The sequence below is a fragment of the Dendrobates tinctorius genome, unplaced genomic scaffold (genome assembly GCF_039654945.1).
Source record: "Dendrobates tinctorius isolate UK_male_01 unplaced genomic scaffold, ASM3965494v1 ptg000120l, whole genome shotgun sequence".
Taxonomy (NCBI): Eukaryota; Metazoa; Chordata; class Amphibia; order Anura; family Dendrobatidae; genus Dendrobates; species Dendrobates tinctorius.
Window position 1 is genome coordinate 19,917,429 of NW_027361788.1, and position 27,113 is coordinate 19,944,541.

Here is a 27,113-nt window from a genome sequence, read left to right on the forward strand (position 1 = left end):
TCGGCGACGCCCATAGGCCAGCATGACTATTTAAAGACCGTGGGCGTGACTAACCATCCAACCTGGTCTCCAGCAGGATTAACCCCCGAGAGCCTGAAGATCAGGCCGGCGCCACTGAGGCTATAGTGGCTGGAGGTGGAACTACCTCTGCCTGCCAGATGCTGTGGTGTGAACAGCGTCCGACATGACAGGTCTATTGTTTTGTCCTTAGCAACATCAATAGCCTCACTGGATGCCAGGGTCTTGGCTTTCATTGACCGCTTGTACTTAACTGAAAACAGTGATTGACCCTCCATTGTTGCCACTCTTTCTCTGCCAATGGTGAACAGGTTATGGACATTCACATCCTTATTTGCATTGACATCGGTGATAATGTTGCGAAGAGACACTTCATCAGAAAAGGTGAAAAGGTCTCGAGTTTATCTGCAATTTTCTCCAGGTCTTCACGATCTCTTCTCGTCCTTGACGTTCTTGCCTCCTTGTGTTGTTCACTGGTGACAAAGCTCTGGCGAGTGAAACCCTGCATTGCATCACTATAGGAAGAGGACACTGGCACAGAGTCCACAAGGCCCTCTGATGTTCGAACATTCCATGTACTCTGGTGAGTCTTCAGTTTTTAGGGAGCGCATCAGAGCTTGCTCGATGACTAGGTCGCAACCCAGGCCTGCCCAGTACTGATCAGTCCGCCTTACAACATGCAAGTCATTCATAAATCTATGGAAGACTGATGGCATATCATCTTCCAGAGTGGTCATAGACTGGAGGTAAAGGTAGGCGGCCTTCACATAGTTCCCATGCCCAGCAGCTGCAAGAATGGGCAAACATTTGGCTACAGCATGAAGGTGCATCAGCCAGGATCCTGTACGATCGGCCTCGATAAGCTCCCTTGCAATTCCAACCATCTGTTGGTAATTCAGCCATAGTTTACTGGTGCGAGAGTGAGCGGATAATCCATTTCTTTTGGTGGACAAGAGGTGGACAATTTCACTAAGGCAGGTAGAAGTGATGACCGAATTCAAGTCACTCTCCCCGTCAGTGTCCGAGCATACAACTGCTCAAGTTCTTGCAATAGGTCTGCAAAACCGGGATGGTCGCAAAGTACTTTGTCTGCAGCTTGCTGAGTAAGACACTGATCAAGGAGGAGATGGCCACGAACTGCACGCTGAACTGCCTTTCCAGTCATGATGTGTTGCACAGCATTGTCACCGTAAATTGTTCCCAAGATCTCTTTGATTCCACTCCCATCCATCAACGTTCCTATGGCACCCATAAGATTCATCAATGTGTGGAAGCTCCCGAGCATCAGGACAACATCTCGAACCGGGATGTCTTCAGGCACCTCGTGTTTGATTTCTGACGCTTTCCTGTAGAGTGGCTGATCAAATATAACAACTGCAGTGGATCGGTGTTTATCAGCAAGGTTGCACAGATACTCAAGAGTAAAGAAGATGCATGACTTGTCTCCGGAATACATGTCAATGAGGGGCAGGAAGATTACCGAAGACGACCATGGATGATCACAGTCTTCCATTCCAGCTCGGTGCAGGCTGTTTGAAGCGTAAAGACATCTCCCACAATACAGCAACACGATGGTCAATGGCGTCGAGAAATGGCAAGGACTTGAATTTTATGTTTCTGCGAGTGTGTTTTGCGAAACGATTCCCTTACATCAACTCTGCTTTGTTCAACTATCTCCAAGTTTGCAGTCTTCCGTCTGAGAACAGTGCGACTGACTTTCCTCCCTGGAGTCACAGTGGCTACCATCCCCATGCCGTGGAAAGTCCCCTTCCCATCTAATGTGATGATATTATGATCGACGTTGTCCGCAGCGAACAGCAGTGCCGTATCCAGTCTGTCTATGGTACCACTGAGTACATCCTGGCCAACAGAAGTGGCAGCGTTTTTCCTCGAATCGCTGAACTTCCGAATATAATGAACAATATCCCATGGATGAGAGACTGTCTACAAGAAATCGAGACCTGAAATGATGATGGAGCTGGACTGCTAACCCAAGCTGCAATGGAGCTACTACAGCCCTGGGACGTACAGCCTGAACAACTGATTGTCCAATGCTTGTGACCTTCCTGTGAATGTCCTTTCCAACGAAGAGGGTTTGAAGCAAGCAAAGCAAACTCAGGGGGAGATAATCTAAGGCAGACTGACATTCAAGCGAAGAAGTCTTCGGATATTCATCGGTTGAAGATGGGATCTTAGACTTGATATCGCTCTTGATTAGTTTGGCCGCAGTCTCTATGATGGCTCTCTTCTGGGCTTCTTCATCCGTTTCCTGACTACGGAAATAGTCCCTCAAGATTATTCTGGTCTTTTCACGGAACGTTACAATGTTAGGCAACCCTTCACTCTCTGCTATGAATAGCGAATTGCCATACCTCTCCTCCAGCCTATATCTCAACCTTTTATTACTATAGGCAGCACTGTCTCCTTCTACAAGATACTCCGTCATTTTCTTTGCAAGATCTGTGACAGTCAGTTGCTCTTCATCGAAATGCACACATTCTCAAGAACGCTTGCTCTTGGTCCATGTTCATTGGCCTCCCTACCTTCCGCGGTTTCTTTGTAGTAGATCCACCACCATGACGCATAGGAATTTCGTAATTTATCCGAAAGTTAATGTCACATGAACGATGATAGAGACAGTCTGCAGCATGTAAGTCCTTCCCAAAGTACGCGATTCTCCCTTGAATGGTGAATGCCCAGTCATCATTACGCTGTTTGCAATGTGACAAGATGGACCTTACAAATCCATCCGTTTTAACAAAGCTATAGTCATCGAAATCACTACTAGATCTTGTCTTCACCACTTCATGTCCACAGAACAAACACTGCGTCGTGCTATCATAGGATCCAGTAGACACCCGTGTACCTCTCTTGGCAGGTGAACGACGAACGGAAGTAGCTTTCTTATGCAAGTCTATTTGCTTCTTGTTTATGTAGTTCATACGACATCTCTTGTGCACCACTGCTCCAGCAGCTACCACAGTGCTAACGCCCCTCTCAATACTGGCTTTATTGATCCCTTCACCTCCTTTCGCACCAATCACCACTCTTTCTCCGTCATCTTCTACTTCATGGCTGCATAAGGGGCAAGTTTCTTGACTTTCCATCATTCTCAGCTCTGTAAAAGAAGATAAATAAATCGCTAAATAATAAATATAATAATAGTAGTAATTGTAAAAGAAATATGACAGACACTGAAAGGCGAGTCGCATTTAACATTTTACAGCTTTGGCGGCCATATTCTTTGACGTCACATTTGGACCCTTTGTGGTAACCCTATCTTGGTAAACTTTTAGTATGTTTTTCCCTACATGTAATAATACCAAAAAAACAATAAAACGCTTTCTTGGAATTTGTTCAGGGTAAAGGATTTTTTTTTCATATTTTGACTGGACTACTAACAAAAAAAATTTGTTTGAAAAATTGTTTGGCTGTAAAATAGATATGTGGGAAATTTTATTTATTAACATTTTGTGTGACATAACTCTCTGATTTAACCCCTTACCTACAAATGACGTAATATTCCGTCCATGTGACCATGGACCTAATTACCATGGACGGAATATTACGTCATCGCGATCAGCGGCGCCCACGTGGTGAGCGCCGCTGATCGCGGCCGAGTGTCAGCTAATTATCATAGCTGACACCCGGCACAATGTGTCAGGGGCGGTCACGGACCGCCCCCGACACGTTAACCCCTTGCACACCGCGATCAAACATGATCGCGGTGTACCAGGAGTTAAAGGGAAGCATCGGCAGGGAGGGGGCTCCCTCCTTGCTTCCCTGAGACCCCCACGGCAGCGCAATGTGCAGAGCTGCTGCGGGGGACTCCTTTCCTGCAGGTCCCCGGATCCAATATGGCGACGGGGACCTCCGGGGGCCTGCAGGAAGCTGGCTTCCTCAGTGCCTGCAAAGCGCAGGCATGAGGAAGCCTGTGCAGTGCCTGTGACAGATCGCTGATCTGTCACAGTGATCTGTGATGTGACAGATCAGCGATCTGTCACAGGACAGTGATGTCCCCCCTGGGACATTGTAATAAAGTAAAAAAAAAATTAAAAAAAAGTGTAAAAATAATTTTAAAAAAAATCGCCAAATAAATTAAAAAAAAAAAAATATTCCCCAATAAATTCATTTTTTGGAAATAAAAAAAAAAAAACAATAAAAGTACACATATTTGGTATCGCCGCGTCCGTAACGACCCGCCCTATAAAACTGTCCCAATAGTTAACCCCTTAAGCGAACCCCTTAAAAAATAAAAATAAAAAACGAAGCAAAAAATAATGATTTATTATCATACCGACGAACAAAAAGTGCAATAACGCGCAATCAAAAAAATGCATATAAATATCCATGGTACCGCTGAAAACGTCATCTTGTCCCGCAAAAAACGAGCCACCATACAGCATCATCAGCAAAAAAATAAAAAAGTTATAGCTCGCAGAATAAAGTGATGCAAAAATAATTATTTTTTATATAAAATTGTTTTCATTGCATAAAAGCGCCAAAACATAAAAAAACCACCTAAATGAGGTATCGCTGTAACCATACTGACCCGAAGAATAAAACCGCCTGATAAATTTTACCGCACCCGGAACAGCATAAACGCACCACCCAAAAGAAATTCATGAAACGCTGGTTTTTGTAAATTCTGCGTCCCAAAAAACGAAATAAAAAGCGATCAAAAAATGTCACATGTCCAAACATGATACCAATAAAAGCGACAACTTGTGCCGCAAAAAAAAAGACCTCACATGACTCGGTGGGTCAAAATATGGAAAAATTATAGCTCTCAATATGTGGTGATGCAAAAACTATTTTTACAATAAAAAGCGTCTTTTAGCGTGCGACAGCTGTCAAACATAAAAACCGCCATAAATAGTAAATCAAACCCCCCGTTATCACCCCCTTAGTTAGGGAAAAATAATAAAATTAAAAAAATGTATTTATTTCCATTTTCCCATTAGGGTTAGGGCTAGGGTTAGGGCTAGGGTTAGGGCTAGGGTTAGGGTTAGGGCTAGGGTTAGGGTTAGGGTTAGGGCTAGGGCTAGGGTTAGGGTTAGGGCTAGGGCTAGGGTTAGGGTTAGAATTGGGGGTTTCCACTATTTGCGCACATCAGGTGCTCTCCAAACGCAACATGGCATCTGATCTCAATTCCAGCCAATTCTGCGTTGAAAAAGTCAAATGGTGCTCCTTCCCTTCCAAGCTCTGCCATGCACCCAAACAGTGTTTTACCCCCTCATATGGGGTATCAGCCTACTCAGGAAAATTTGCAAAACAACTTTTGGGGTCCTATTTCTCCTGTTGCCCTTAGGAAAATAAAAATTTTGGGGCAAAAATATCATTTTTGTGGAAAAAAATTTTTTTGTTATTTTCACACCTGGGCGTTATAAACTTCTGTGAAGCACTTGGGGGTTCAAAGTTCTCACCACACATCTAGATAAGTTCCTTTGGGGGTCTAGTTTCCAAAATGGGGTCATTTGTGGGGGGTTTCCAGTGTTTTCGTACATCAGGGGCTTTCCAAACGTGACATGGTGTCTGATCTCAATTCCAGCCAAAAAAGTCAAATGGCGCTGCTTGCCTTCCGAGCTCTGCCATGTGCCCAAATAGTCATTTACACCCACATATGGGGTATCAGCGTACTCAGGACAAATTGCACAATAACTTTTAGGGTCCTGTTACCCTTGGGAAAATAAAAATTGGGGGTGAAAAGATCATTTTGTGGAAAAAATATGATTTTTTAATTGTACCGCTGTACATTATAAACTTCTGTGAAGCCCTTGTGGGTTCAAAGTTCTCACCACATATCTAGATAAGTTCCTTAGGGGGTCTAGTTTCAAAAATGGGGTCACTTGTGGGGGGTTTCCACTGTTTAGGTACATCAGGGGCTCTCCAAACGCGACATGGCGTCCGATCAGAATTCCAGCCAATTTTGCATTGAAAAAGTCAAACGGCGCTCCTTCCCTTCTGAGCTCTGCCATGCGCCGAAACAGTGGTTCTCCCCACATATCAGGTATCAGCGTGCTCAGGACAAATTGCACAATAATTTTTGCAGTCCAATTTCTCCTGTTACACTTGGTAAAATAAAAAAAATTGAACCTGAAGTAATTTTTTTTGTGAAAAAAAGTTAAATGTTAATTTTTTTTAAATATTCAAAAAACTCCTGTGACGCACCTGAAGGGTTAATAAACTCCTTGAATGTGTTTTTAAGCACCTTAAGGGGTGCAGTTTTTAGAATGGTGTCACTTTTGGGTATTTTCTATCATATAGACCCCTCAAAGTGGCTTCAAATGTGATGTGGTCCTTAAAAATAAAATGGTGTTGCAAAAATGAGAGATCGCTGGTCAACTTTTAACCCTTATATCTTACTAACAAATAAAAATTTTGGTTCCAAAATTGTGCTGATGTAAAGTAAACATGTGGCAAATGTTACTTATTAACTTTTTTGTGTGCCATATCTCTGTGATTTAAGGGCATAAAAATTCAAAGTTGGAAAATTGCGGAATTTTCAAAATTTTCGCCAAATTTCCGTTTTTCTCATAAATAAACACAAGTTATATGAATGAAATTTTACCACTAACATGAAGTACAATATGTCACGAGAAAACAATGTCAGAATCACCGGGATCCACGGAAGCATTTCAGAGTTATGACCTCATAAAGGGACAGTGGTCAGAATTGTAAAAATTGGCCCGGTAGTTAACGTGCAAACCACCCTTGGTAGTGAAGGGGTTAAGGGCATAAAAATAAAAGTTTGAAAATTGCAACATTTTCTAAATTTTTGCCAAATTTCTGATATTTTCATAAATTAACGCGTTATATCAAACAAATTTTTACCACTGTCATGAAGTACAATATGTCACAAGAAAATAGTCTCAGAATCGATGGGATCCAATGAAGAGTTGTAACATTTGGCCTGGTCAGGAAGCTGAAAACAGGCTTCAGGGTGTTTTCTTGCATAGCTTTAACCCCTTTACCCCAAGGGTAGTTTTCATGTTAATGCCCGGGCCAATTTTTACAATTCTGACCACTGTCCCTTTATGAGGTAATAACTCTGAACGCTTCCATGGATCCCGGTGATTCTGACAATGTTTTCTTGTGACATATTGTACTTCATGATAGTGGTAAAATTTCTTTGATATGACTTGCATTTATTTGTCAAAAAAACAGATATTTGGAATTTTGCAATCTTCCATCTTTGAATTTTCATGCCCTTAACCCCTTCACGACCTTTGACGCCACGTAGGCGTCATGAAAAGTCGTGCCAGAACGACCCATGACGCCTATGTGGCGTCATGACTTTAAAGCCCCCCTGCGGGTCGGGTGACCGGGGTCACTGAAAGGTCACCCGACCCGCAGATACAGGGGGCTTTGTTCTTCGCCACAGGGGGCGTGGCTTCGCCCCCACGTGGCTACGATCGCTCTGATTGGCTGTTAAAAGTGAAACAGCCAATCAGAGCGATAGTAATATTTCATCAATGAAAATTGATGAAATATTACAATCCAGCCATGGCCGATGCTGCTGTAGCATCGGACATGGCTGGAGACACCGATTCCACCCCCCCACCGGCGATCGCCCCCCCCGCAACTGAATGACAGCGGCGATCTGCCGCCGCTGTCATCATCTGCTCCCCTCCCATTCCCTCTGCTCCACGCCAGCTTCCAGTAACCCCCTCACCCCATCTCACCTCCCCCGGCACTTTCTAAGTCCCCCTGTCGCTCCCGGTGTCCGGCGGGTCCGGTTCATGGGCGCCGCCATCTTGAAAATGGCGGGCGCATGCGCAGTGCGCCCGCCCGAATCTGCCGGCTGCAGATTCCATTCTTTCATTTTGATCACTCTCACAGTTATCAAAATGAAAGAAAAAGTAAATAACCCCCCCGATTATCACCCCCATAGGTAGGCACAACTAATAAAGTAAAGAAAATATTTTTATTTTTCCACTAGGGTTAGGGTTAGGGTTGAAACGAGGGTTAGGGTTAGGGTTGAAAAGAGGGTTAGGGTTAGGGTTGGAAAGAGGGTTAGGGTTGGAAAGAGGGTTAGGGTTAGGGTTGGAAAGAGGGTTAGGGTTAGGATTGGAAAGAGGTTTAGGGTTGGAAAGAGGGTTAGGGTTGGAAAGAGGGTTAGGGTTGAATTAGGGTTAGGGTTGGAATTAGGGTTAGGGTTGGAATTAGGGTTAGAATTAGGGTTAGGGTTGGAATTAGGGTTAGCGTTGGAATTAGGGTTAGGCTTGTGGTTAGGGATGTGTTAGGGTTAGGGCTGTGGTTAGGCGTGTGTTGGGGTTAGGGTTGGAGTTAGAATTGAGGGGTTTCCACTGTTTAACTGTTTAGGCACATCAGGGGGTCTGCAAACGCGACATGGTGCAACCATTGATTCCAGCCAATTTTGCGTTCAAAAAGTCAAACGGTGCACCCTCCCTTCCAAGCCCTGACATGTGCCCAAACAGTGGTTTACCCCAACATATGGGGTATCAGCGTACTCAGGAAAAAATTGCACAACAACTTTTGGGGACTAATTTCCCGTGTTACCCTTGGGAAAATAAAAAATTGGGGGCTAAAAAATTATTTTTGTGGAAAAAAATGATTTTTTCATTTTCACGTCTCTGCATTATAAACTTCTGTGAAGCACTTGGGGGTTCAAAGTGCTCACAGCACATCTTACATACGTTCCTTGGAAGGTCTAGTTTCCAAAATGGGGTCACTTGTGGGGGGTTTCCACTGTTTAGGCACATCAGGGGCTCTGCAAACGTAATTACGACCGCAGACTATTCCATCAAAGTCTGCATTTCAAAACGTCACTACTTCCATTCCGAGCCCTGACGTGTGCCCAAACAATGGTTCCCCCCCACATATGGGGTACCAGCGTACTCAGGACAAACTGGACAACAACTTTTGGGGTCCAATTTCTCCTGTTACCCTTGTGAAAATAAAAAATTGAGAGCTAAAAAATCATTTTTTGAGGAAAAAAAATTATTTTTTATTTTCATGGCTCTGCGTTATAATCTTCTGTGAAGCACTTGGGGGTTCAGTGTGCTCACTACACATCTAGGCAACTTCCTTATGGGGTATAGTTTCCAAAATGGGGTCACTTGTGGGGGGTTTCAACAGTTTAGGTACATCAAGGGCTCTGCAAATGTAACATGATGCCCGCAGACCATGCCATCAAAGTCAGCATTTCAAAATGTCACTAATTCCCTTCCGAGCCCTGACGTGTGCCCAAACAGTGGTTCCCCCCCACATATGGGGTACCAGCGTACTCAGGACAAACTGTACATAGGGATGGGCGAATCCTGAAATACTCGGAATCGCTAGACTGTAACGAGTCCGAGACGGAAACTCGCTACTCGTTGTGAGTCTAGCGAGTCCAATGTTAATGAATGGGGATGCGAGTATTGCAGCGATTCCTGTGCTGGGGAGAGAGAGAGAGAGAGATATTACTACAAGCAATTCTAGTTTCTTAGCGATTTTGTGTCCCCGTGCTGACACAAAATCGCTAAGAAACTAGAATTGCTTGTATTAAACTCTGAAAAAAAAAAAAATAGGAGTCTTAGCGATTTTGTGTCCCCCTGCTGACTAGTGTTGAGCTTTCCGATTGGCTGCTGAAATGACGTCATCATGATGCGCTGTCTGTGCGCATCATGATGCGCCGTCAGTTCGGGCCTTCGAGGGGGCTGTGCCGACTGTCCGGGGGTCTGTACCGGCCTGCCGGTGGTCTGTGCAGGCTCCGGTGGTCTGTGCTGGCCTGCCGGGGGGCTGTGCAGGCTCCGGTGGTCTGTGCCGGCCTGCCGGGGGGCTGTGCCGACTGTCCGGGGGTCTGTACCAGCCTGCCGGTGGTCTGTGCCGGCCTGCCGGTGGTCTGTGCAGGCTCCGGTGGTCTGTGCCGGCCTGCCGGGGGGCTGTGCAGGCTCCGGTGGTCTGTGCCGGCCTGCCGGGGGGCTATGCAGGCTCCGGTGGTCTGTACAGGCTCCGGTGGTCTGTGCCGGCCTGCCGGGGGGCTGTGCAGGCTCCGGTGGTCTGTGCAGGCTCCGGTGGTCTGTGCAGGCATCGTCCGATGGGACTACAAGTCCCATCGGGCGATGCCTGCTACCATGACAGTGATTGACACATTAGCCAATGATGGGACAGTAGTAGTCCCATCATCCGGCTAATGTGTTGAATGTAAAAAAAAAAAAAAATTACATGCTACATACATACAACATGCATACTACATATATACTACATGCAACATACATACTACATATATACTACATGTAACATACATACTACATATATACTACATGCAACATACATACTACATACATGCTACATACTACATACATACTACATGCATGCAATATACAACATATATACTACATGCATGCAACATGCATACTACATATATACTATATATACTACATGTAACATACATACTACATATATACTACATGCTACATACATGCAACATACATACGACATACATGCTGCATACTACATGCATACTACATACATACTACATACAACATATATACTACATATACTACATGTAACATACATACACTCTACATGCTACATACATGCAACATACTACATACATGCTACATACATGCAACATACATACTACATACATGCTACATACATACAACATATATACTACATATATACTATATATACTACATGCTACATACATACACACTACATGCTACATACATGCAACATACATACTACATACATGCAACATACATACTACATACATACTACATACTATATGCATACTACATACATACTACATACATACAACATATACTACATGTAACATACATACTACATATATACTACATGCTACATACATGCAACATACATGCTACATACTACATGCATACTACATACATACAACATATATACTACATGTAACATACATATATACTACATGCTACATACATACTACATACATACTACATACATGCTACATACATACCACATGCATGCAAGATGCATACTACATATATACTGCATATATACTACATGCATGCAACATACATATATACTACATACAATACATAGATATAGACATACAGTACATATAACATAGAGTACATACTTACCGTCACTTGTCACTTTGATCCCCGAAGCCATGGTCACCTGAGGGTTAAATATCAAAATAAAAAAACACCAATATACTTACCCCGATCCGCAGAAGTCCACGAGGGTCCCACGTCGATCTTCGTTCTCTACCAGCTCCAGGAATACAATAACGGAAGGTAGGTATCCTTCCGCACTGTATTCCTCCACCACTTTAAAAAAAAAAAAAAAAAGTCCCTAGTCTCACTTTATGCCATTGCTGCGTGGGAATTTCCCATGCAGCAATGGCATAAAGTGAGACTAGGGACTTTTTTTTTACAGTGGTGGAGGAATACAGTGCGGAAGGATACCTACCTTCCGTCATTGTATTCCTGGAGCTGGTAGAGAACGGTAGCATCAGCTGATGCTGCTGTTCTCCACGCAAGATCGATGTGGGACCCTTGTGGACTTCTGCGGATCAGGGTAAGTATATTGGTGTTTTTTTATTTTGATATTTAACCCTCAGGTGACCATGGCTTCGGGGATCAAAGTGACAAGTGACGGTAAGTATGTACTCTATGTTATATGTACTGTATGTCTATATGTATATATTGTATGTAGTATATATGTATGTTGCATGCATGTAGTATATATGCAGTATATATGTAGTATGCATCTTGCATGCATGTGGTATGTATGTAGCATGTATGTAGTATGTATGTAGTATGTATGTAGCATGTAGTATATATGTATGTTACATGTAGTATATATGTTGTATGTATGTAGTATGCATGTAGTATGTAGCATGTATGTTGCATGTATGTAGCATGTAGTATATATGTAGTATGTATGTTACATGTAGTATATATAGTATATATGTTGTATGTATGTAGTATGTATGTAGTATGCATATAGTATGTAGTATGTATGTAGTATGTATGTAGTATGTAGAATCATAGAATCATAGAATCATAGAATCGTAGAGTTGGAAGGGACCTCCTGGGCCATCTGGTCCAACCCCCTGCTCAAAGCAGGATTCGCTAAATCATCCCAGTCAGATGTCTGTCCAGCCTCTGTTTGAAGACTTCCATTGAAGGAGAACTCACCACTTCTCGTGGCAGCCTGTTCCACTCATTGATCACTCTAACTGTCAAAAAGTTTTTTCTAATATCTAATCTGTGTCTCCTCCCATTCAGTTTCATCCCATTGCTTCTAGTCTTTCCTTGTGCAAATGAGAATAAAGTTGATCCTTCTACAATGTGACAGCCCTTTAGATATTTGTAGACAGCTATTAAGTCTCCTCTCAGTCTTCTCTTTTGCAAACTAAACATTCCCAAATCCTGCAACCTTTCCTCATAAGACAGGGTTTGCAGACCGGTCACCATTCTGGTCGCTCTTTTCTGAACTTGCTCCAGTTTGTTGATGTCTTTTTTAAAATGTGGTGCCCAAAACTGGACACAATATTCCAGATGAGGTCTGACCAATGAGGAGTAGAGGGAAATAATGACTTCACGTGATCTAGACTGTATGCTTCTGTTAATACATCCTAGAATTGCATTTGCCTTTTTTGCTGCTGCATCACACTGTTGACTCATATTCAGTCTGTGATCTATTAGTATACCCAAGTCTTTTTCACATGTGCTGTCACTTAGCCCTATTCCTCCCATTCTATATATGCTTTTTCCATTTTTATTGCCCAGATGTAGTACTTTGCATTTCTCCCTGTTAAAAACCATTCTGTTAGTTGCTGCCCACTTCTCCAGTTTATTTAAATCTTTTTGAATCCTCTCTCTCTCTTCTCTAGTATTAGCTATCCCTCCTAGCTTTGTGTCATCAGCAAATTTAATCAGTTTACCCTCAATTCCTTCATCTAAATCATTGATAAAGATGTTGAACAATACAGGGCCCAGGACAGAGCCCTGTGGTACCCCACTTGAGACATTCTTCCAACTGGATGTGCAGCCATTTACGACCACTCTTTGGGTCCGATCACTAAGCCAGTTATGAATCCACCTAACAGTTGCCTTGTCCATTCCATACTTAATCATTTTTTCAATAAGGATTGTATGAGAGACTTTGTCAAATGCTTTGCTGAAGTCAAGATATACTATATCTACAGCATTTCCTTGATCCACCCAATCAGTGATACCGTCATAGAAGGATATTAAGTTAGTCTGACATGACTTATTAGTTACAAACCCATGCTGACTCTGTTTAATCACTTCATTCTTATCCAGGTATTGACATACATGTTGTTTAATAATTTGTTCAAAGATCTTTCCTGGTATAGAAGTCAGACTCACCGGCCTATAGTTACCTGGGTCCACCTTCTTCCCCTTTTTGAAGATAGGAACAACATTTGCTCTTCTCCAGTCTTCTGGCACTTCTCCTGTTCTCCAAGAATTTTTAAAGATTATAGAGAGGGGTTCAAAAATTTCTTCTGCTATCTCCTTCAGTACTCTAGGGTGTAATTCATCTGGACCTGGAGACTTGAATTCATTTAGGCTAGCTAAGTGTTTCCTCACTATCTTTCTGTTTATAGATATCCTGGATTCTTCTATTCCCTTAATAGGACATTGAATAACAGTTGATGTTACATTTCCTTTCTGAGAGAAAACAGATGCAAAATAGGAATTTAAAAGTTCAGCCTTCTCAACATCCTGTCTTACCATTTCATCATTTTCATCCTGTAAAAATCCTATAGCATCTTTGACTTTTCTTTTACTTTTGACATATCCCCAAAATCCTTTATTATTGCTTTTGACATCTCTTGCATGCCTCAATTCATTTTCAGCTTTAGCTAATCTGATTTGTGCCCTGCAGGTTCTGCAGACAGCATTATATTCTTCTTTAGATATGCCTCCCTCTTTCCATTTTATAAACATTTTTTTCTTCCTTTTTAGCATGTGCTTAAGTTCTGTGTTCATCCATCCTGGTTTCCTTAACTGCTTCCTATTCTTCCCTCTTTTCGGAATTGTTAACAACTGTGCTTTGAGAATTTCATTTTTCAAGATTTCCCATCCTTCCTGGACATTTTTGTCTTTAAGGATATCCAGCCATTGGATTCCTCCAATTCTCTTTCTGAATCCCTTAAAATCTGCCTTTCTGAAATCTAACCTTGACGTCTGAGTCTTCACAGGTCTTCCGCCTCTAGTTATCCAAAATTCTAAAATAGCATGGTCGCTACCTCCTAGGGTCCCAGCCACTTTTACCTCCTCAACCATTTCCTCCCTGTTTATAAGGATTAGATCCAAGGTAGCAGTTCCCCTTGTTTTCTCCCTTACCTTTTGGAAGATAAAGTTGTCAGCAAGAGAGGATAAGAATTTCCTTGACCTGTTAGTTTTGCCTGAGAGAGATTCCCAACAAATGTCTGGATAGTTGAACTCTCCCATGACAACTATGTCATATTTTTTGGAGAACTTGGCCATTTGATGCATAAAGAGTTCATCCATAGCTTCAGCTTGCACAGGCGGCCTGTAGTAAATGCCTACAATGGTGTCCTTTCCATTGTTCTGTCCTTGTATTCTTACCCAAACAGTTTCCATAGAACTCCCAGTCTCTGAAGCTTCAATCTCTGTGCAGATATACGCGTTTCTAACATACAATGCGACACCCCCTCCTCGTTTATCAAGTCTGTTTCTTGCAAATAAGTTGTATCCTTCTAGTCTTGTATTCCAATCATGTGTATTGTCCCACCAAGTTTCAGTGATTCCAATGACATCATATTTCTTTTCCTGTGTTAGTAGTTCCAATTCTCCTTGTTTGTTGCCCATGCTTTGTGCATTAGTATAGAAACATTTTAGTTTGTGATTGGTTTCTCTTTCTCCAATATTTTTATTAATTAGATTCTTTCGTCTTTGTTCTTCCTTTCCACTTCTAATAGCAGAGTTCTCAATAGCATTTGTCAGGTGTATGGCTTTTTCTGGTCTTTTGCTTCCCTTCCCATGTTGTTCTAGTTTAAAGCTCTCCTTACAAGTGTAGCAAGGCGACTTCCAAATACATGCTTTCCAGTCTTCGTAAGGTGCACCCCATCTCTAGCAAGTAGTCCATCGTATAAGTAATTCACTCCGTGATCCAGAAATCCAAATCGTTGCTGACGGCACCATCGACGTAGCCAGTTGTTCACCTGCAGAATCTTATTCCACCTCCTTGTTCCATGGCCATCCACTGGGAGGATGGAAGAGAAGACCACCTGCGCTCCCAGTTCTTTCACTTTCTTGCCTAAGTCTTCAAAGTCTCTGCAGATGGTTTCCAGGTCGTTTCTTGCAGTGTCATTTGTCCCCACATGTAGTAGCAGGAATGGGTAGTCATCTGTAGGTCTGAAGAGTCCTGATATCCTGTCAGACACATCTTTAATTTTTGCACCTGGAAGACAACACATTTCTCTTGAAGTTATATCCGGTCTGCAGATAGCGGCCTCAGTTCCTCTCAACAGGGAATCCCCCATGACCACCACTCTCCGTTTCTTCTTCACAACATTTTTCTTTCTCCATCCAGGAGGACTCTGAAGGCGTACAAGGTTGCTGCTTGTTGGTAAAGTCTTATCCTGATGTATTTCTTCATTGTTTTCCTGCGTGAGAGCCTGGTACTGGTTTCTGAGCAGTATGGGTGCTGACTGCCTCCTGATCCTCCTGCTTCTCTGGGTCACATGTCTCCATTCCTCTGTTTCTTCATGTGCACTTCGAATTTCTTCTCTTTCTGTAACATGAAGAGATAATTCTGCTCTGTCCAAGATCTCTTCACCTTCCTTAATGATCTTCAACGTAGCTAACCTCTCTTCGAGATTTTGCAACTTTTCCTCCAACAGGGACACAAGCTTGCATTTGTGGCATGTGAAGTTTGGCTTTTCCACTGGTAAGTCTGTGAACATGTAGCAAGAAATGCAGCTCACCAAATGGCTCCTGGCCTCTTCCATCTTGAGATTTCTTAAAAACGATGAAAGATGAGGCCAAATTCGGCGCGCGGTTTTTCCGATTTCCTCTTTTCAGCTGCAAAGGCCAAAACCCAGTGATCGTTGAGCTCGCGGAGACTCTTCACTTATCCCAGAAGGCACTGGGAATATGCAAATGATCTCCTCAAGACTCGTCCCCTGGTTTTCCGATTTCCTCTTTTCAGCTGCAACGGCCAAAACCCAGTGATCGTTGAGCTCGCGGAGACTCTTCACTTATCCCAGAAGGCACTGGGAATATGCAAATGATCTCAAGACTCGTCCCCTGGTTTTCCGATTTCCTCTTTTCAGCTGCAACGGCCAAAACCCAGTGATCGTTGAGCTCGCGGAGACTCTTCACTTATCCCAGAAGGCACTGGGAATATGCAAATGATCTCCTCAAGACTCGTCCCCTGGTTTTCCGATTTCCTCTTTTCAGCTGCAACGGCCAAAACCCAGTGATCGTTGAGCTCGCGGAGACTCTTCACTTATCCCAGAAGGCACTGGGAATATGCAAATGATCTCCTCAAGACTCGTCCCCATGTATGTTGCATGTATGTAGTATGTATGTTGCATGTATGTAGCATGTAGTGTGTATGTATGTAGCATGTAGTATATATAGTATATATGTTGTATGTATGTAGCATGTATGTAGTATGTATGTTGCATGTAGTATATATGTAGTATGTATGTTGCATGTAGTATATATGTAGTATGTATGTTACATGTAGTATATATAGTATATATGTAGTATATATGTTGTATGTATGTAGTATGTATGTAGTATGTAGCATGTATGTTGCATGTATGTAGCATGTAGTATATATGTAGTATGTATGTTACATGTAGTATATGTAGTATGTATGTAGTATGTATGTAGCATGTAGTATATATGTAGTATGTATGTTACATGTAGTATATGTAGTATGTATGTAGTATGTATGTAGCATGTAGTATATATGTAGTATGTATGTTACATGTAGTATATGTAGTATGTATGTAGTATGTATGTTGCATGCATGTAGTATGTATGTTGCATGTAGTATATATGTAGTATGCATGTTGTATGTATGTAGCATGTATGTAGCATGTATGTAGCATGTAATTTTTTTTTTTTTTTTTTTACATTCAACACATTAGCCGGATGATGGGACTACTACTGTCCCATCATTGGCTAATGTGTCAATCACTGTCATGGTAGCAGGCATCGCCCGGTGGGACTTGTAGTCCCATCGGACGATGCCTGCACAGCCCCCCGGCAGGCCGGCACAGCCCCCCGGCAGGCCGGCACAGACCACCAGAGCCTGCATAGACCACCGGCAGGCCGGCACAGCCCCCCGGCAGGCCGGCACAGACCACCGGAGCTTGCACAGACCACCGGCAGGCCGGTACAGCCCCCCGGCAGGCCGGCACAGACCACCGGAGCCTGCACAGACCACCGGCAGGCCGGTACCGACCCCCGGACAGTCGGGACAGCCCCCCCCGAAGGCCCGAACTGACGGCGCATCATGATGCGCACAGACAGCGCATCATGATGACGTCATTTCGGCAGCCAATCGGAAAGCTCAACACTAGTCAGCAGGGGGACACAAAATCGCTAAGACTCCTATTTTTTTTTTTTCAGAGTTTAATACAAGCAATCTAGTTTCTTAGCGATTTTGTGTCAGCAGGGGGACACAAAATCGCTAAGAAACTAGGATTGCTTGAATTAAACTCTGAAAAAACTAGGATTGCCATTGATTTGTATTGGACTCGTTACTGTGCGAGTAATCGCTTGGAAACTCGCAGAGTACCGACTCCTGCGAGTCCCCTACTACTCGCAGAGTAACGAGTCCTAACGAGTAGATTCGCCCATCCCTAACTGTACAACAACTTTTGGGGTCCAATTCATCCTGTTACTGTTGTGAAAAAAAATTGCGGGCTAAAAATCTTTTTTTTTTGAGGAAAAAAAATTATTTTTTATTTTCACGGCTCTGCGTTATAAACTTCTGTGAAGCACTTGGGGGTTCAAGGTGCTCACCACACATCTAGATAAGTTCCTTGGGGGGTCTAGTTTCCAAAATGAGGTCACATGCCAGGGGTTTCTACTGTTTAGGCACACAGGGGCTCTGCAAATGTAACATGACACCCTCAGGCCATGCCATCAAAGTCAGCATTTCAAAATGTCACTACCTCCCTGCTGAGCCCCGACGTGTGCCCAAACAGTCATCCCCCCCACATATGGGGTACCAGTGTACTCAGGACTAACTGTACAACAACTTTTGGGGTCCAATTTATCCTGGTACCCCTGTGAAAATAAAAAATTGCGGACTAAAAATATTTTTTTTAAGAAAAAAAAATATTTTTTATTTTCACGGCTCTGCGTTATAAACTTCTGTGAAGCACCTGGGGGTTCAAAGTGCTCACTATGCATCTAGATAAGTTCCTTAGGGGGTCTAGTTTCCATACTGGGGTCATTTGTGGGGGAGCTCCAAAGTTTAGGCACACAGGGGCTCTCCAAACACAACATGGTGTCCGCTAACGATTGGAGCTAATTTTCATTTCAAAAAGTCAAATGGCACTCCTTCCCTTCTGAGCCCTGCCGTGCGCCCAAACAGTGGTTCCCCCCCACATATGGGGTACCAGCGTACTCAGGACAAACTGGACAACAACTTTTGTGGTCCAATTTCTCCTGTTACCCTTGTGAAAATAAAAAATAGCGTGCTAAAAAATCTTTTTTGAGGAAAAAAATGATTTTTTATTTTCACTGCTCTACGTTATAAACTTTTGTGAAGCACTTGGGGGTTCAAAGTGCTCCCTACACATCTAGATAAGTTCCTTAAGGGGTCTAGTTTCCAAAATGGTGTCACTTGTGGGGGAGCTCCAATGTTTAGGTACACAGGGGCTCTCCAAACGCGACATGGTGTCCGATAACGATTGGAGCGAATTTTCCATTCAAAAAGTCAAATAGCGCTCCTTCACTTACGGACCCTGCCGTGCGCCCAAAGAGTGGTTTATGACCACATATAAGGTATCTGTGCACTCAGGAGAAATTGCCCAACACATTTTAGGATCCATTTTATCCTGTTGCCCATGTGAAAATGAAAAAATTGAGACCAAAAGAAAATTTTTGTGAAAAAAAAGTACTTTTTTTTTTACCGATCAATTTGTGAAGCACCTGGGGGGTTCAAAGTGATCACTATGCATGTAGATAAGTTCCTTGGGGGGTCTAGTTTCCAAAATGGGGTCACTTGTGGGGAAGCTCCAGTGCTTAGGCGCACAGCGACTCTCCAAACGCGACATGGCAAGCGCTAAATATTCCAGCATATTTTCCATTCAAAAAGTCAAATGTGCTCCTTCCCTTCCGAGCCCTGCCGTGCGCCCAAACAGTGGTTTATGACCACATATGAGGTATCAGTGTACTCAGGAGAAATTGCCCAACAAATTTTAGGATCCATTTTATCCTGTAGCCCATGTGAAAATGAAAAAAATTAATGATAAAAGAAAATTTGTGGTGCAAAAAATAAAATGTCCATTTTTTCCTTCCACGTTGCTTTAGTTCCTGTGAAGCACCTGAAGGGTTAATAATCTCCTAGAATGTAGTTTTGAGTAGCTTGAGGGGTGCAGTTTTTAGAATGTTGTCACTTTTGGGTATTTTCTGCCATATAGACCCCTCAAAGTGACTTCAAATGTGAGGTGGTCCCTAAAAAAAATGGTTTTGTAAATATTGTTGTAAAAATGAGAAATCGCTGGTCAACTTTTAACCCTTATAACTTCCTAACAAAAAAAAAAATTGTTTCCAAAATTGTGCTGATGTAAAGTAGACATGTGGGAAATGTTATTTAGTAACTATTTTGTGTCACATCAATCTCTGGTTTAACAGAATAAAAATTCAAAATTTGAAAATTGCGAAATTTTCAAAATTTTCGCCAAATTTCTGTTTTTTTCACAAATAAACGCAAAAATTATCGACCTAAGTTTACCACTAACATGAAGCCCAATATGTCACGAAAAAACAATCTCAGAATCGCTAAGATGCGTTGAAGTGTTCCAGAGTTATTACCTCATAAAGGGACACTGGTCAGAATTGCAAAAAATGGCCAGGTCATTAAGGTCAAAATAGGCTGGGTCATGAAGGGGTTAAATCACAAAGATATGTCACACAAAATTAACATTTCCAACATGTCTACTTTACATCAGCACAGTTTTGGATCCAAATTTTTTACTTGTTAGGAAGTTATAAGGGTTAAAACCTGACCAGCGATTTCTCATTTTTACAACACCATTTTTTTTAGGGACCACATCACATTTGAAGTCACTTTGAGGGGTCAATATGATAGAAAATACCCAAAAGTGACACCATTCTAAAAAATGCACCCAAGAAGGTGCTCAAACCACATTCAAGAAGTTTATTAACCCTTCAGGTGCTTCACAGGAATTTTTGGAATGTTTACATAAAATGAACATTTAACTTTTTTTCGCAAACAATTTACTTCAGATCCAATTGTTTTTATTTTACCAAGGGTAACAGGAGAAATTGGACCCCAAAAGTTGTTGTGCAATTTGTCCTGAGTACACTGATGCCCCATATGTGGGGGTAAACCACTGTTTTGGAGCACGGCAGAGCTCGGAAAGGAAGGAGCGCAGTTTGACTTTTCAATGCAAAATTGGCTGATATTGAGATTGGACGCCATGCCACATTTGAAGAGCCCCTGCTGTGCCTAAACAGTGGAAACCCCCCCACAAGTGACACCATTTTGGAAACTAGACCCCCTAAAGACTTTTCTAGATGTGTGGTGATCACTTTGAACCCCCAAGAGCTTCACAGAATTTTATAATGTACAGCCGCAAAAATAAAAAATCATATTTTTTTTACAAAAATGATTATTTTCACCCCCAATTTTTTGTTTTCCCAAGGGCAACAGGAGAAATTGGACCCCAAAAGCTGTTGTCCAATTTGTCCTGAGTATGCCAATGCCCCATATGTGGGGGTAAATCACTGTTTGGGCACACAGCAGAGCTCCGAAGGGAAGGCGCACCGTTTGACTTTTTCAACGCAGAATTGGCTGGAATTGAGATGGGATGCCATGTTGCGTTTGGAGAGCCCCTGATGTGCCTAAACAGTGGAAACCCCCCAATTCCAACTCCAACCCTAATCCCCACACCCCTAACCCTGATCAGAGCCCTAACCATAACCCTAACTACAAACCTAACCCTAACACACCCCTAACCCTAATCCCAACCCTAACCCCAACTCTAGCCCCAACCCTAACTTTCCCTTTCTATTCCGATTTTTGGGAGATGTAATGAGCAAAAACCAGCAATTCATGAATTTCTTTTGGGGGGTGTTTACACCGTTCCACGTGTGGTAAAATTGATAAGGCAGTTTTATTGTTCGGGTCAGTATGATTACAGGGATACCTCATTTATATCATTTTTTATGTTTTGGCACTTTCATACAATAAAAACTATTTTATATAAAAAATAATTATTTTTCCATCACTTTATTCTGAGAGCTATAACTTTTTTCTGCCGCAGTGTAACTGTATTGGCGCGCTGTGCATGCCAATACAGTGACTGTAGAGTAGCTCTGGGTGGACCCCCTCAGAACGCGGGGCCCAGGGTGACCGCACCCTCTGCCCCACCCCGGTAGCTACACTACTGTATCAGACCTATTGACCAAATCAGGTTTTTGTGTTTGGCAAAGTTTTTTTTTTCTTATATAACAATAAGTATAACAAAATTAGAAATCTTACAATTTTCACACTGGCCACTGGGGCAATTTTAGACTGGTACTTCTAGTTCATGATAGAAGACTTTCCAGCAGTCTCATTATCACCACGGGAAGAATTACATTAACAGGTAACACCTCTATACAAGGCTGACAACACAGAATCCCCCATTCACAATGGGGTATGTCACAGCTGTCACGATCTTCAAAATGATCTTTGCACACGTTCATTAAATGCTTCAATATAAAAGATAGAGTTTGAGTCAGTCTATTGCTGGTAACAGCAAAAATGACAGTATGGCCAGTTCTCAAAGTGTCCCAGGAGCCATTTTTCAACATAACGCCTAGCAGCATATTGCTTGGGCTACTGTGAACAGCTTGTGGCCTGCAGCATCTCTGGACTTGTCTCCCATCACACACATCTATGACATCATTGGTTAGCAATTGCATAGGCCACTACCAGCAGCGGATCTTGATGATTTTCATGCCCAAATGCATTCAGTGCAAAACATTCCTCAGACAACCATTAATACCAGACAAGGCTCTAAGTGCGGGGACTTTTGCACATGGTGCTCATGCTACATACTGGTTTAATCGAGATATTTCATAAACTTTATTTCCACTTTTTCATCATTTCTTGTGATTTCCATAATTCAACAATTTTTCCTTCATGGTGTTGTAATTTCAATGTTGAGTAGTCTCAATTGTGACCCGAAAAAAAAATTAACATAAAAACTTGATTTAATAGAAGTTTGATTTTAACTCGCCATCTTTCTTTTGCTTTCCCCCCCTTCCTTTTTTTGTAGAGAGGAGGCTCTGCTCATAACTGCAGCAAGCTTCATGTGGGCCAGGTAATCCTAGAGGTGAATGGAGTCTCCTTACAAGATAAAGAACATCGTGAGGCTGCCAGGATCATTGCTGAAGCTTTCAAGACCAAAGAAAAGAATTCCATGGACTTTCTGGTCACAGAGTTCAATGTCTCACTATAGTGGCTACTTGTGATATCCAAGTAAAAGCGTGTAACCCAGCCAGGGGGCCAGTGCCACGAGAAACACGTACTACATGCTAATGTGTATACTGAGTAGCTGCCATTTGTGTGCCCTTGCTACATACGTGGTTCTGCTGTCCAACATGTGGCTTATATACTCCCGTTATACTATAAATGTGATGTCTGCTTACCGCTGGAGCAGACAGCAGTGAAGGAAAGCCTATATTGGAGATGAACGATGGATACCTACTACGTATGCGATAAATAGAAAGTGGACGAGGCAGGTCTATGGAGCAAATCAACATCATGGTGGCAAGGGAAAACATGACACCTAGAAGAAAATATCTATATCACCTTTACAGATAACTTGTCTATTATTTCCTGGTATTGTGGAATTAGGGAAACACTGATCTAGCTCCTGATGATAATGAATAAGTGCCAGTTACTTGCTACTTATCAGTCACTTGTTCCTTATCATCAGGATGATGCCCAGCAGTGTCTTTACACCTTGATGCCACAACTACAGTAGTGCTGTCACTAAGAAGACGCTTTATGCAGCTATCCTATGAAACGCAAGCAAAGACAAGACATTTTAAATGGAATTGTGCTGATTCCTCTCTAGACTGATAGATAGCAGTTGGTCGGTGATAGCTTATGGCAGCATACAAATATGGCGGACGTTGTCTCCAGTGCTGCTCTGTGCCTGTTACTTATTAGCCTTTAATGGAGGAGAGTGACTCCCACTCCCATCCTGCTACAGTGTGTGAGTGACGTGCACCCCACGTTGTGACCATTCATGTAATATGTATGTAATTACAGAGCTTGTCACTTTACGTTTTCAATAAACCTCATATTAGAGAAATGATGTGAGCGTGTGGCCATCGCTGAAGCTGAGCACCATATAGACAATGAAGATTACATTGTACTAATGATTTATCATTTGAGGTGAAGCAATCAGAAAGTCAACAATATCGCATCTTCCATAATAGAAAATATCGCCACACATGAACTCACTGGCTTATATATATATATATACACATACAAACAAGGACGCAAAATATGCCATTTTTCTACTTAAAGGCAATCTGTCAGCAAGTTTTTATTCTGTAATCTGAGACCAGCATAATGTAGAGGCAGACCGCCTGATTCCAGCGATGTGTCACTAGGCTGCTTCTTTTAGTTTTCATCAAATCAGTGTTTTATAAGCAGATTATTACTAGAGGACTAGTTGTCTCCTGTCTTGTAGTTCCCCTGCTCTGTGTAACCCCGCCCCCCACCACTGATTGCACAGAAAACTGCCAATCTGCCAATCAGTGGTGAGGGCAGGGTTAACCAGGGCTCAGCATTCATAGTACTGCCTGATTATATCAAAATGGCGCCAAGCAGCCTATTAAGTCACACATCACAGGAATCCTGGTCTCTGTCCCTACGTAATGGTTCTTTCAGATTACATTCAGATTAACAAAACCTTGGTGAGAGATTCCCTTTACAGATTTCAGCACGAAGATACTATAGAAAGGGCTATCAGTCTTTGATAAATACATACTCTCACATCTAATAACCTGCACCCTTATATTTTTGAGAATTTTTTTTTTACATCATCTGCAATGCTATTTTTATAGATAGATATTGACTGTATGGGAGTATAATCAGTTGTGTGTATCTGACATCTGTCTTTCTGCCTGGAGTCTTTCTTTGTTACTCCGTTCTGTAAGGGCACATTGTTCTGTGCCTGGCTGCAAACCCTGTGATACACTGCCCCATCCCCGTTCTGTCCTCATCCCACCAGTACACCCCTCTCCTGCTGGAGCTAGGAGCTATCGATCTGATTGCAGGATGTTTTATCCTCCTACTCTTTATAGTTGTTTCCTTTGAGGCTATGTGCACATGTAGTTTTTTGGTTGTGCGGATTTTGTAGAGAAATCCGCAGGTAAATCCGCAGGACAAAAGTCCTGTGGTTTATCTGCGGACTAGCCTGCGGTTTTGCCCTGCGGTTTCACACCTCATAATGATAAGGTGTGAAACCGCAGCGGAAACCGCACAAAGAATTGACATGCTGCGGATTGTAACCCGCAGCAAAACCGCACGGAAAAATCCGCAGCGTGTGCACAGCGCTTTTTTTTTTTTTTACATAGGAAATAAAGGTACTGTACAACGCAGCAGAATCTGCTACGGACCCGCAGAGCCAAAACCGCTGCGAATCCGCAGCAGAATCCGCAGCGTGTGCACATACCTCAGACATGTTACCTTGGAGAAATCAATGATTTTCTAGTAGCAAAATCAATTAGATTTTTGATAAATGATTGATGCTATTTCTACCAGACAATTATCGATACGATCATTAGAAAGTAATTGCAAAGATATCTGCCCAGTGTAAAAAGTATCTGAGACCATAAGCAGCTTTACAAGGTAGGATTTCTGTCCACACAAAGCAACATAGGACTTGCTATATCGTCCCTTTTATGGCTCCATCACATTGACCGAAAATTTGCCAAACTAGTGTTAGCAAAAGTTCTAGATCTCAATCACTGGCACTGGTAAGCATGGCAGCGATCAGATGCCAAGTGAGCTGGAGACTGATTGCATCATTTATGTAGGCCTAAAAATCATCATCGTCAGCAGTACATCTCCCCATGTTCACATCACGTCTCATCATCAGTGGCTCTGTCGAAGCCCTAAGGCCGGAGTCACACTGGCGAGGAATACGGGTGCGTGAGAGGCGCTAAAAGCACGCATTAGACACGGACCAATGATTCTCTATGGGGTCCCTCGCACCAGGCGTATATTTCTCCTCAGTATCCTACGCTCCGTGCCACTCGCATCATGCTGCGATTGTCAGCGTACTACGCCCGTAATACGCCAATGCAAGTCTATGGGTGCGCAAAAAATACGGATTACACACGGAGCACACATGTGACCTGTGAGAAATACGCACCCGGTGTCTTTTAGCAAAGCCGGCAATTCAGTGCACGATACAGTAAACTCACACTGACAGGTTTAATAAAGAAATGAAAGAATAGATATAGACACATAGAATACATATACAGTATATATAAATATACATATATATATATGCATTCTATGTGTCTATATCTATTCTTTCATTTCTTTATTAAAACTGTCATAGGGCTCCATTATATGTCCATTTTGCAAGCCTGCGAGAAAATCTCACCATACGGATGCCATACGGATGCTGACATGCGCAAAATACGCGACCACACCTTGATTACGGATGACATACGGAGCACTGTTTAGGGGTCTGTCATCCGTATTACGCATGTAAAATACTGACCGTATTTTACGCAGGTTAGTGTGACCCCAGCCTAACAATCAGGATCTGGACGTTTGTGCTGACGGGGTAAATGACTTTAATGATGGAGTCACTTTGCGTTCTGTCGAACATCACTTTCGTCAGTATCCGCCTTTTTGAAGAGGTCACCAAAGCACTGTCGACCACCACTTTACGGCACTTTTTCTCTGAAGATGCTTCGACAGGTCACCCTGAACGGTGGTCATCTGGAGTTGATTCCCTACCCCATTTAAACTGCTTTAGCCAAAACGTAGGAGGAAGCTCCATCATCACCATATACAGCAATCATCCTTTCATCGATTTCTTTAGGCTTCTTTTCTCTAACACTAACAGAACATGCTGGGGTAGATAACTTATTGAACATCACTGGTACAAGAACTTTCTACGTTCACCCTCAGGAGTCTTTGGGGCAATAATCTTTTTATCAGCCATTTTTCTGGATTTGCGTTACGCTCATAAATCTGTTTATCTGCTACATACTAGATGCTTCATGTAACTGTGATATGTCGTACTTTCTACATATCCACTGATATTTCCACTGAATCCTGGAGGCTGTAGCTTTATGATACAAAAGTGTAAATGTCCATAAAGTGAAAAGCACCGAGAATTAGCCACGTTATTGACCTTCACTATAGTCTACAGGGTTTACTGTTCTGTGCACTCATCAATGAGGTGGAGGTTGTGGCAGCAGTAAAATCAGAGTATAGAAAGAGAAAGAAAGCGCTCATTGAAGTCTACATTAAGGCTGGAGTCACACACAACGTAGAAAAATACAGACCGTATTGTACGGCCGTAATACGCATAAATGGTCCCTAAACAGTGCTCCGTATGTCATCCGTTCTCAGGGTGTGGCCGCGTATTTTTCTCATGTAAGCATCCGTATGTAATCCATATGGCATCCGTATACCGTTTTTTTCTCGCAGGCTTGAAAAATGGACATATAATGGAGCCCAATGACAGGTTTTCAAACACAAACGAAAGAATAGATATAGACACATAGAATGCATATATAGAGTTGTGGCCAAAAGTATTGACACCCCTGCAATTTTGTCAGATAATACTCAGTTTCTTCCTGAAAATGATTGCAAACACAAATTCTTTGGTATTATTATCTTCATTTTAGTTTGTC

At 42.5% G+C, this 27,113-nt stretch overlaps 1 long non-coding RNA gene across 1 annotated transcript in view; it reads left to right on the top strand.

Annotated features, from left to right (window-relative positions):
• Positions 1 to 23,539, top strand: part of LOC141046766 (uncharacterized) — a 51,898-nt gene extending 28,359 nt beyond the window's left edge. Inside the window, exon 2 of the long non-coding RNA XR_012219649.1 lies at positions 22,493 to 23,539. This is a non-coding gene — a long non-coding RNA (uncharacterized lncRNA). The remainder of the gene's footprint in view (positions 1 to 22,492) is intronic.
• The last annotated feature ends 3,574 nt before the right edge of the window (positions 23,540 to 27,113 follow it).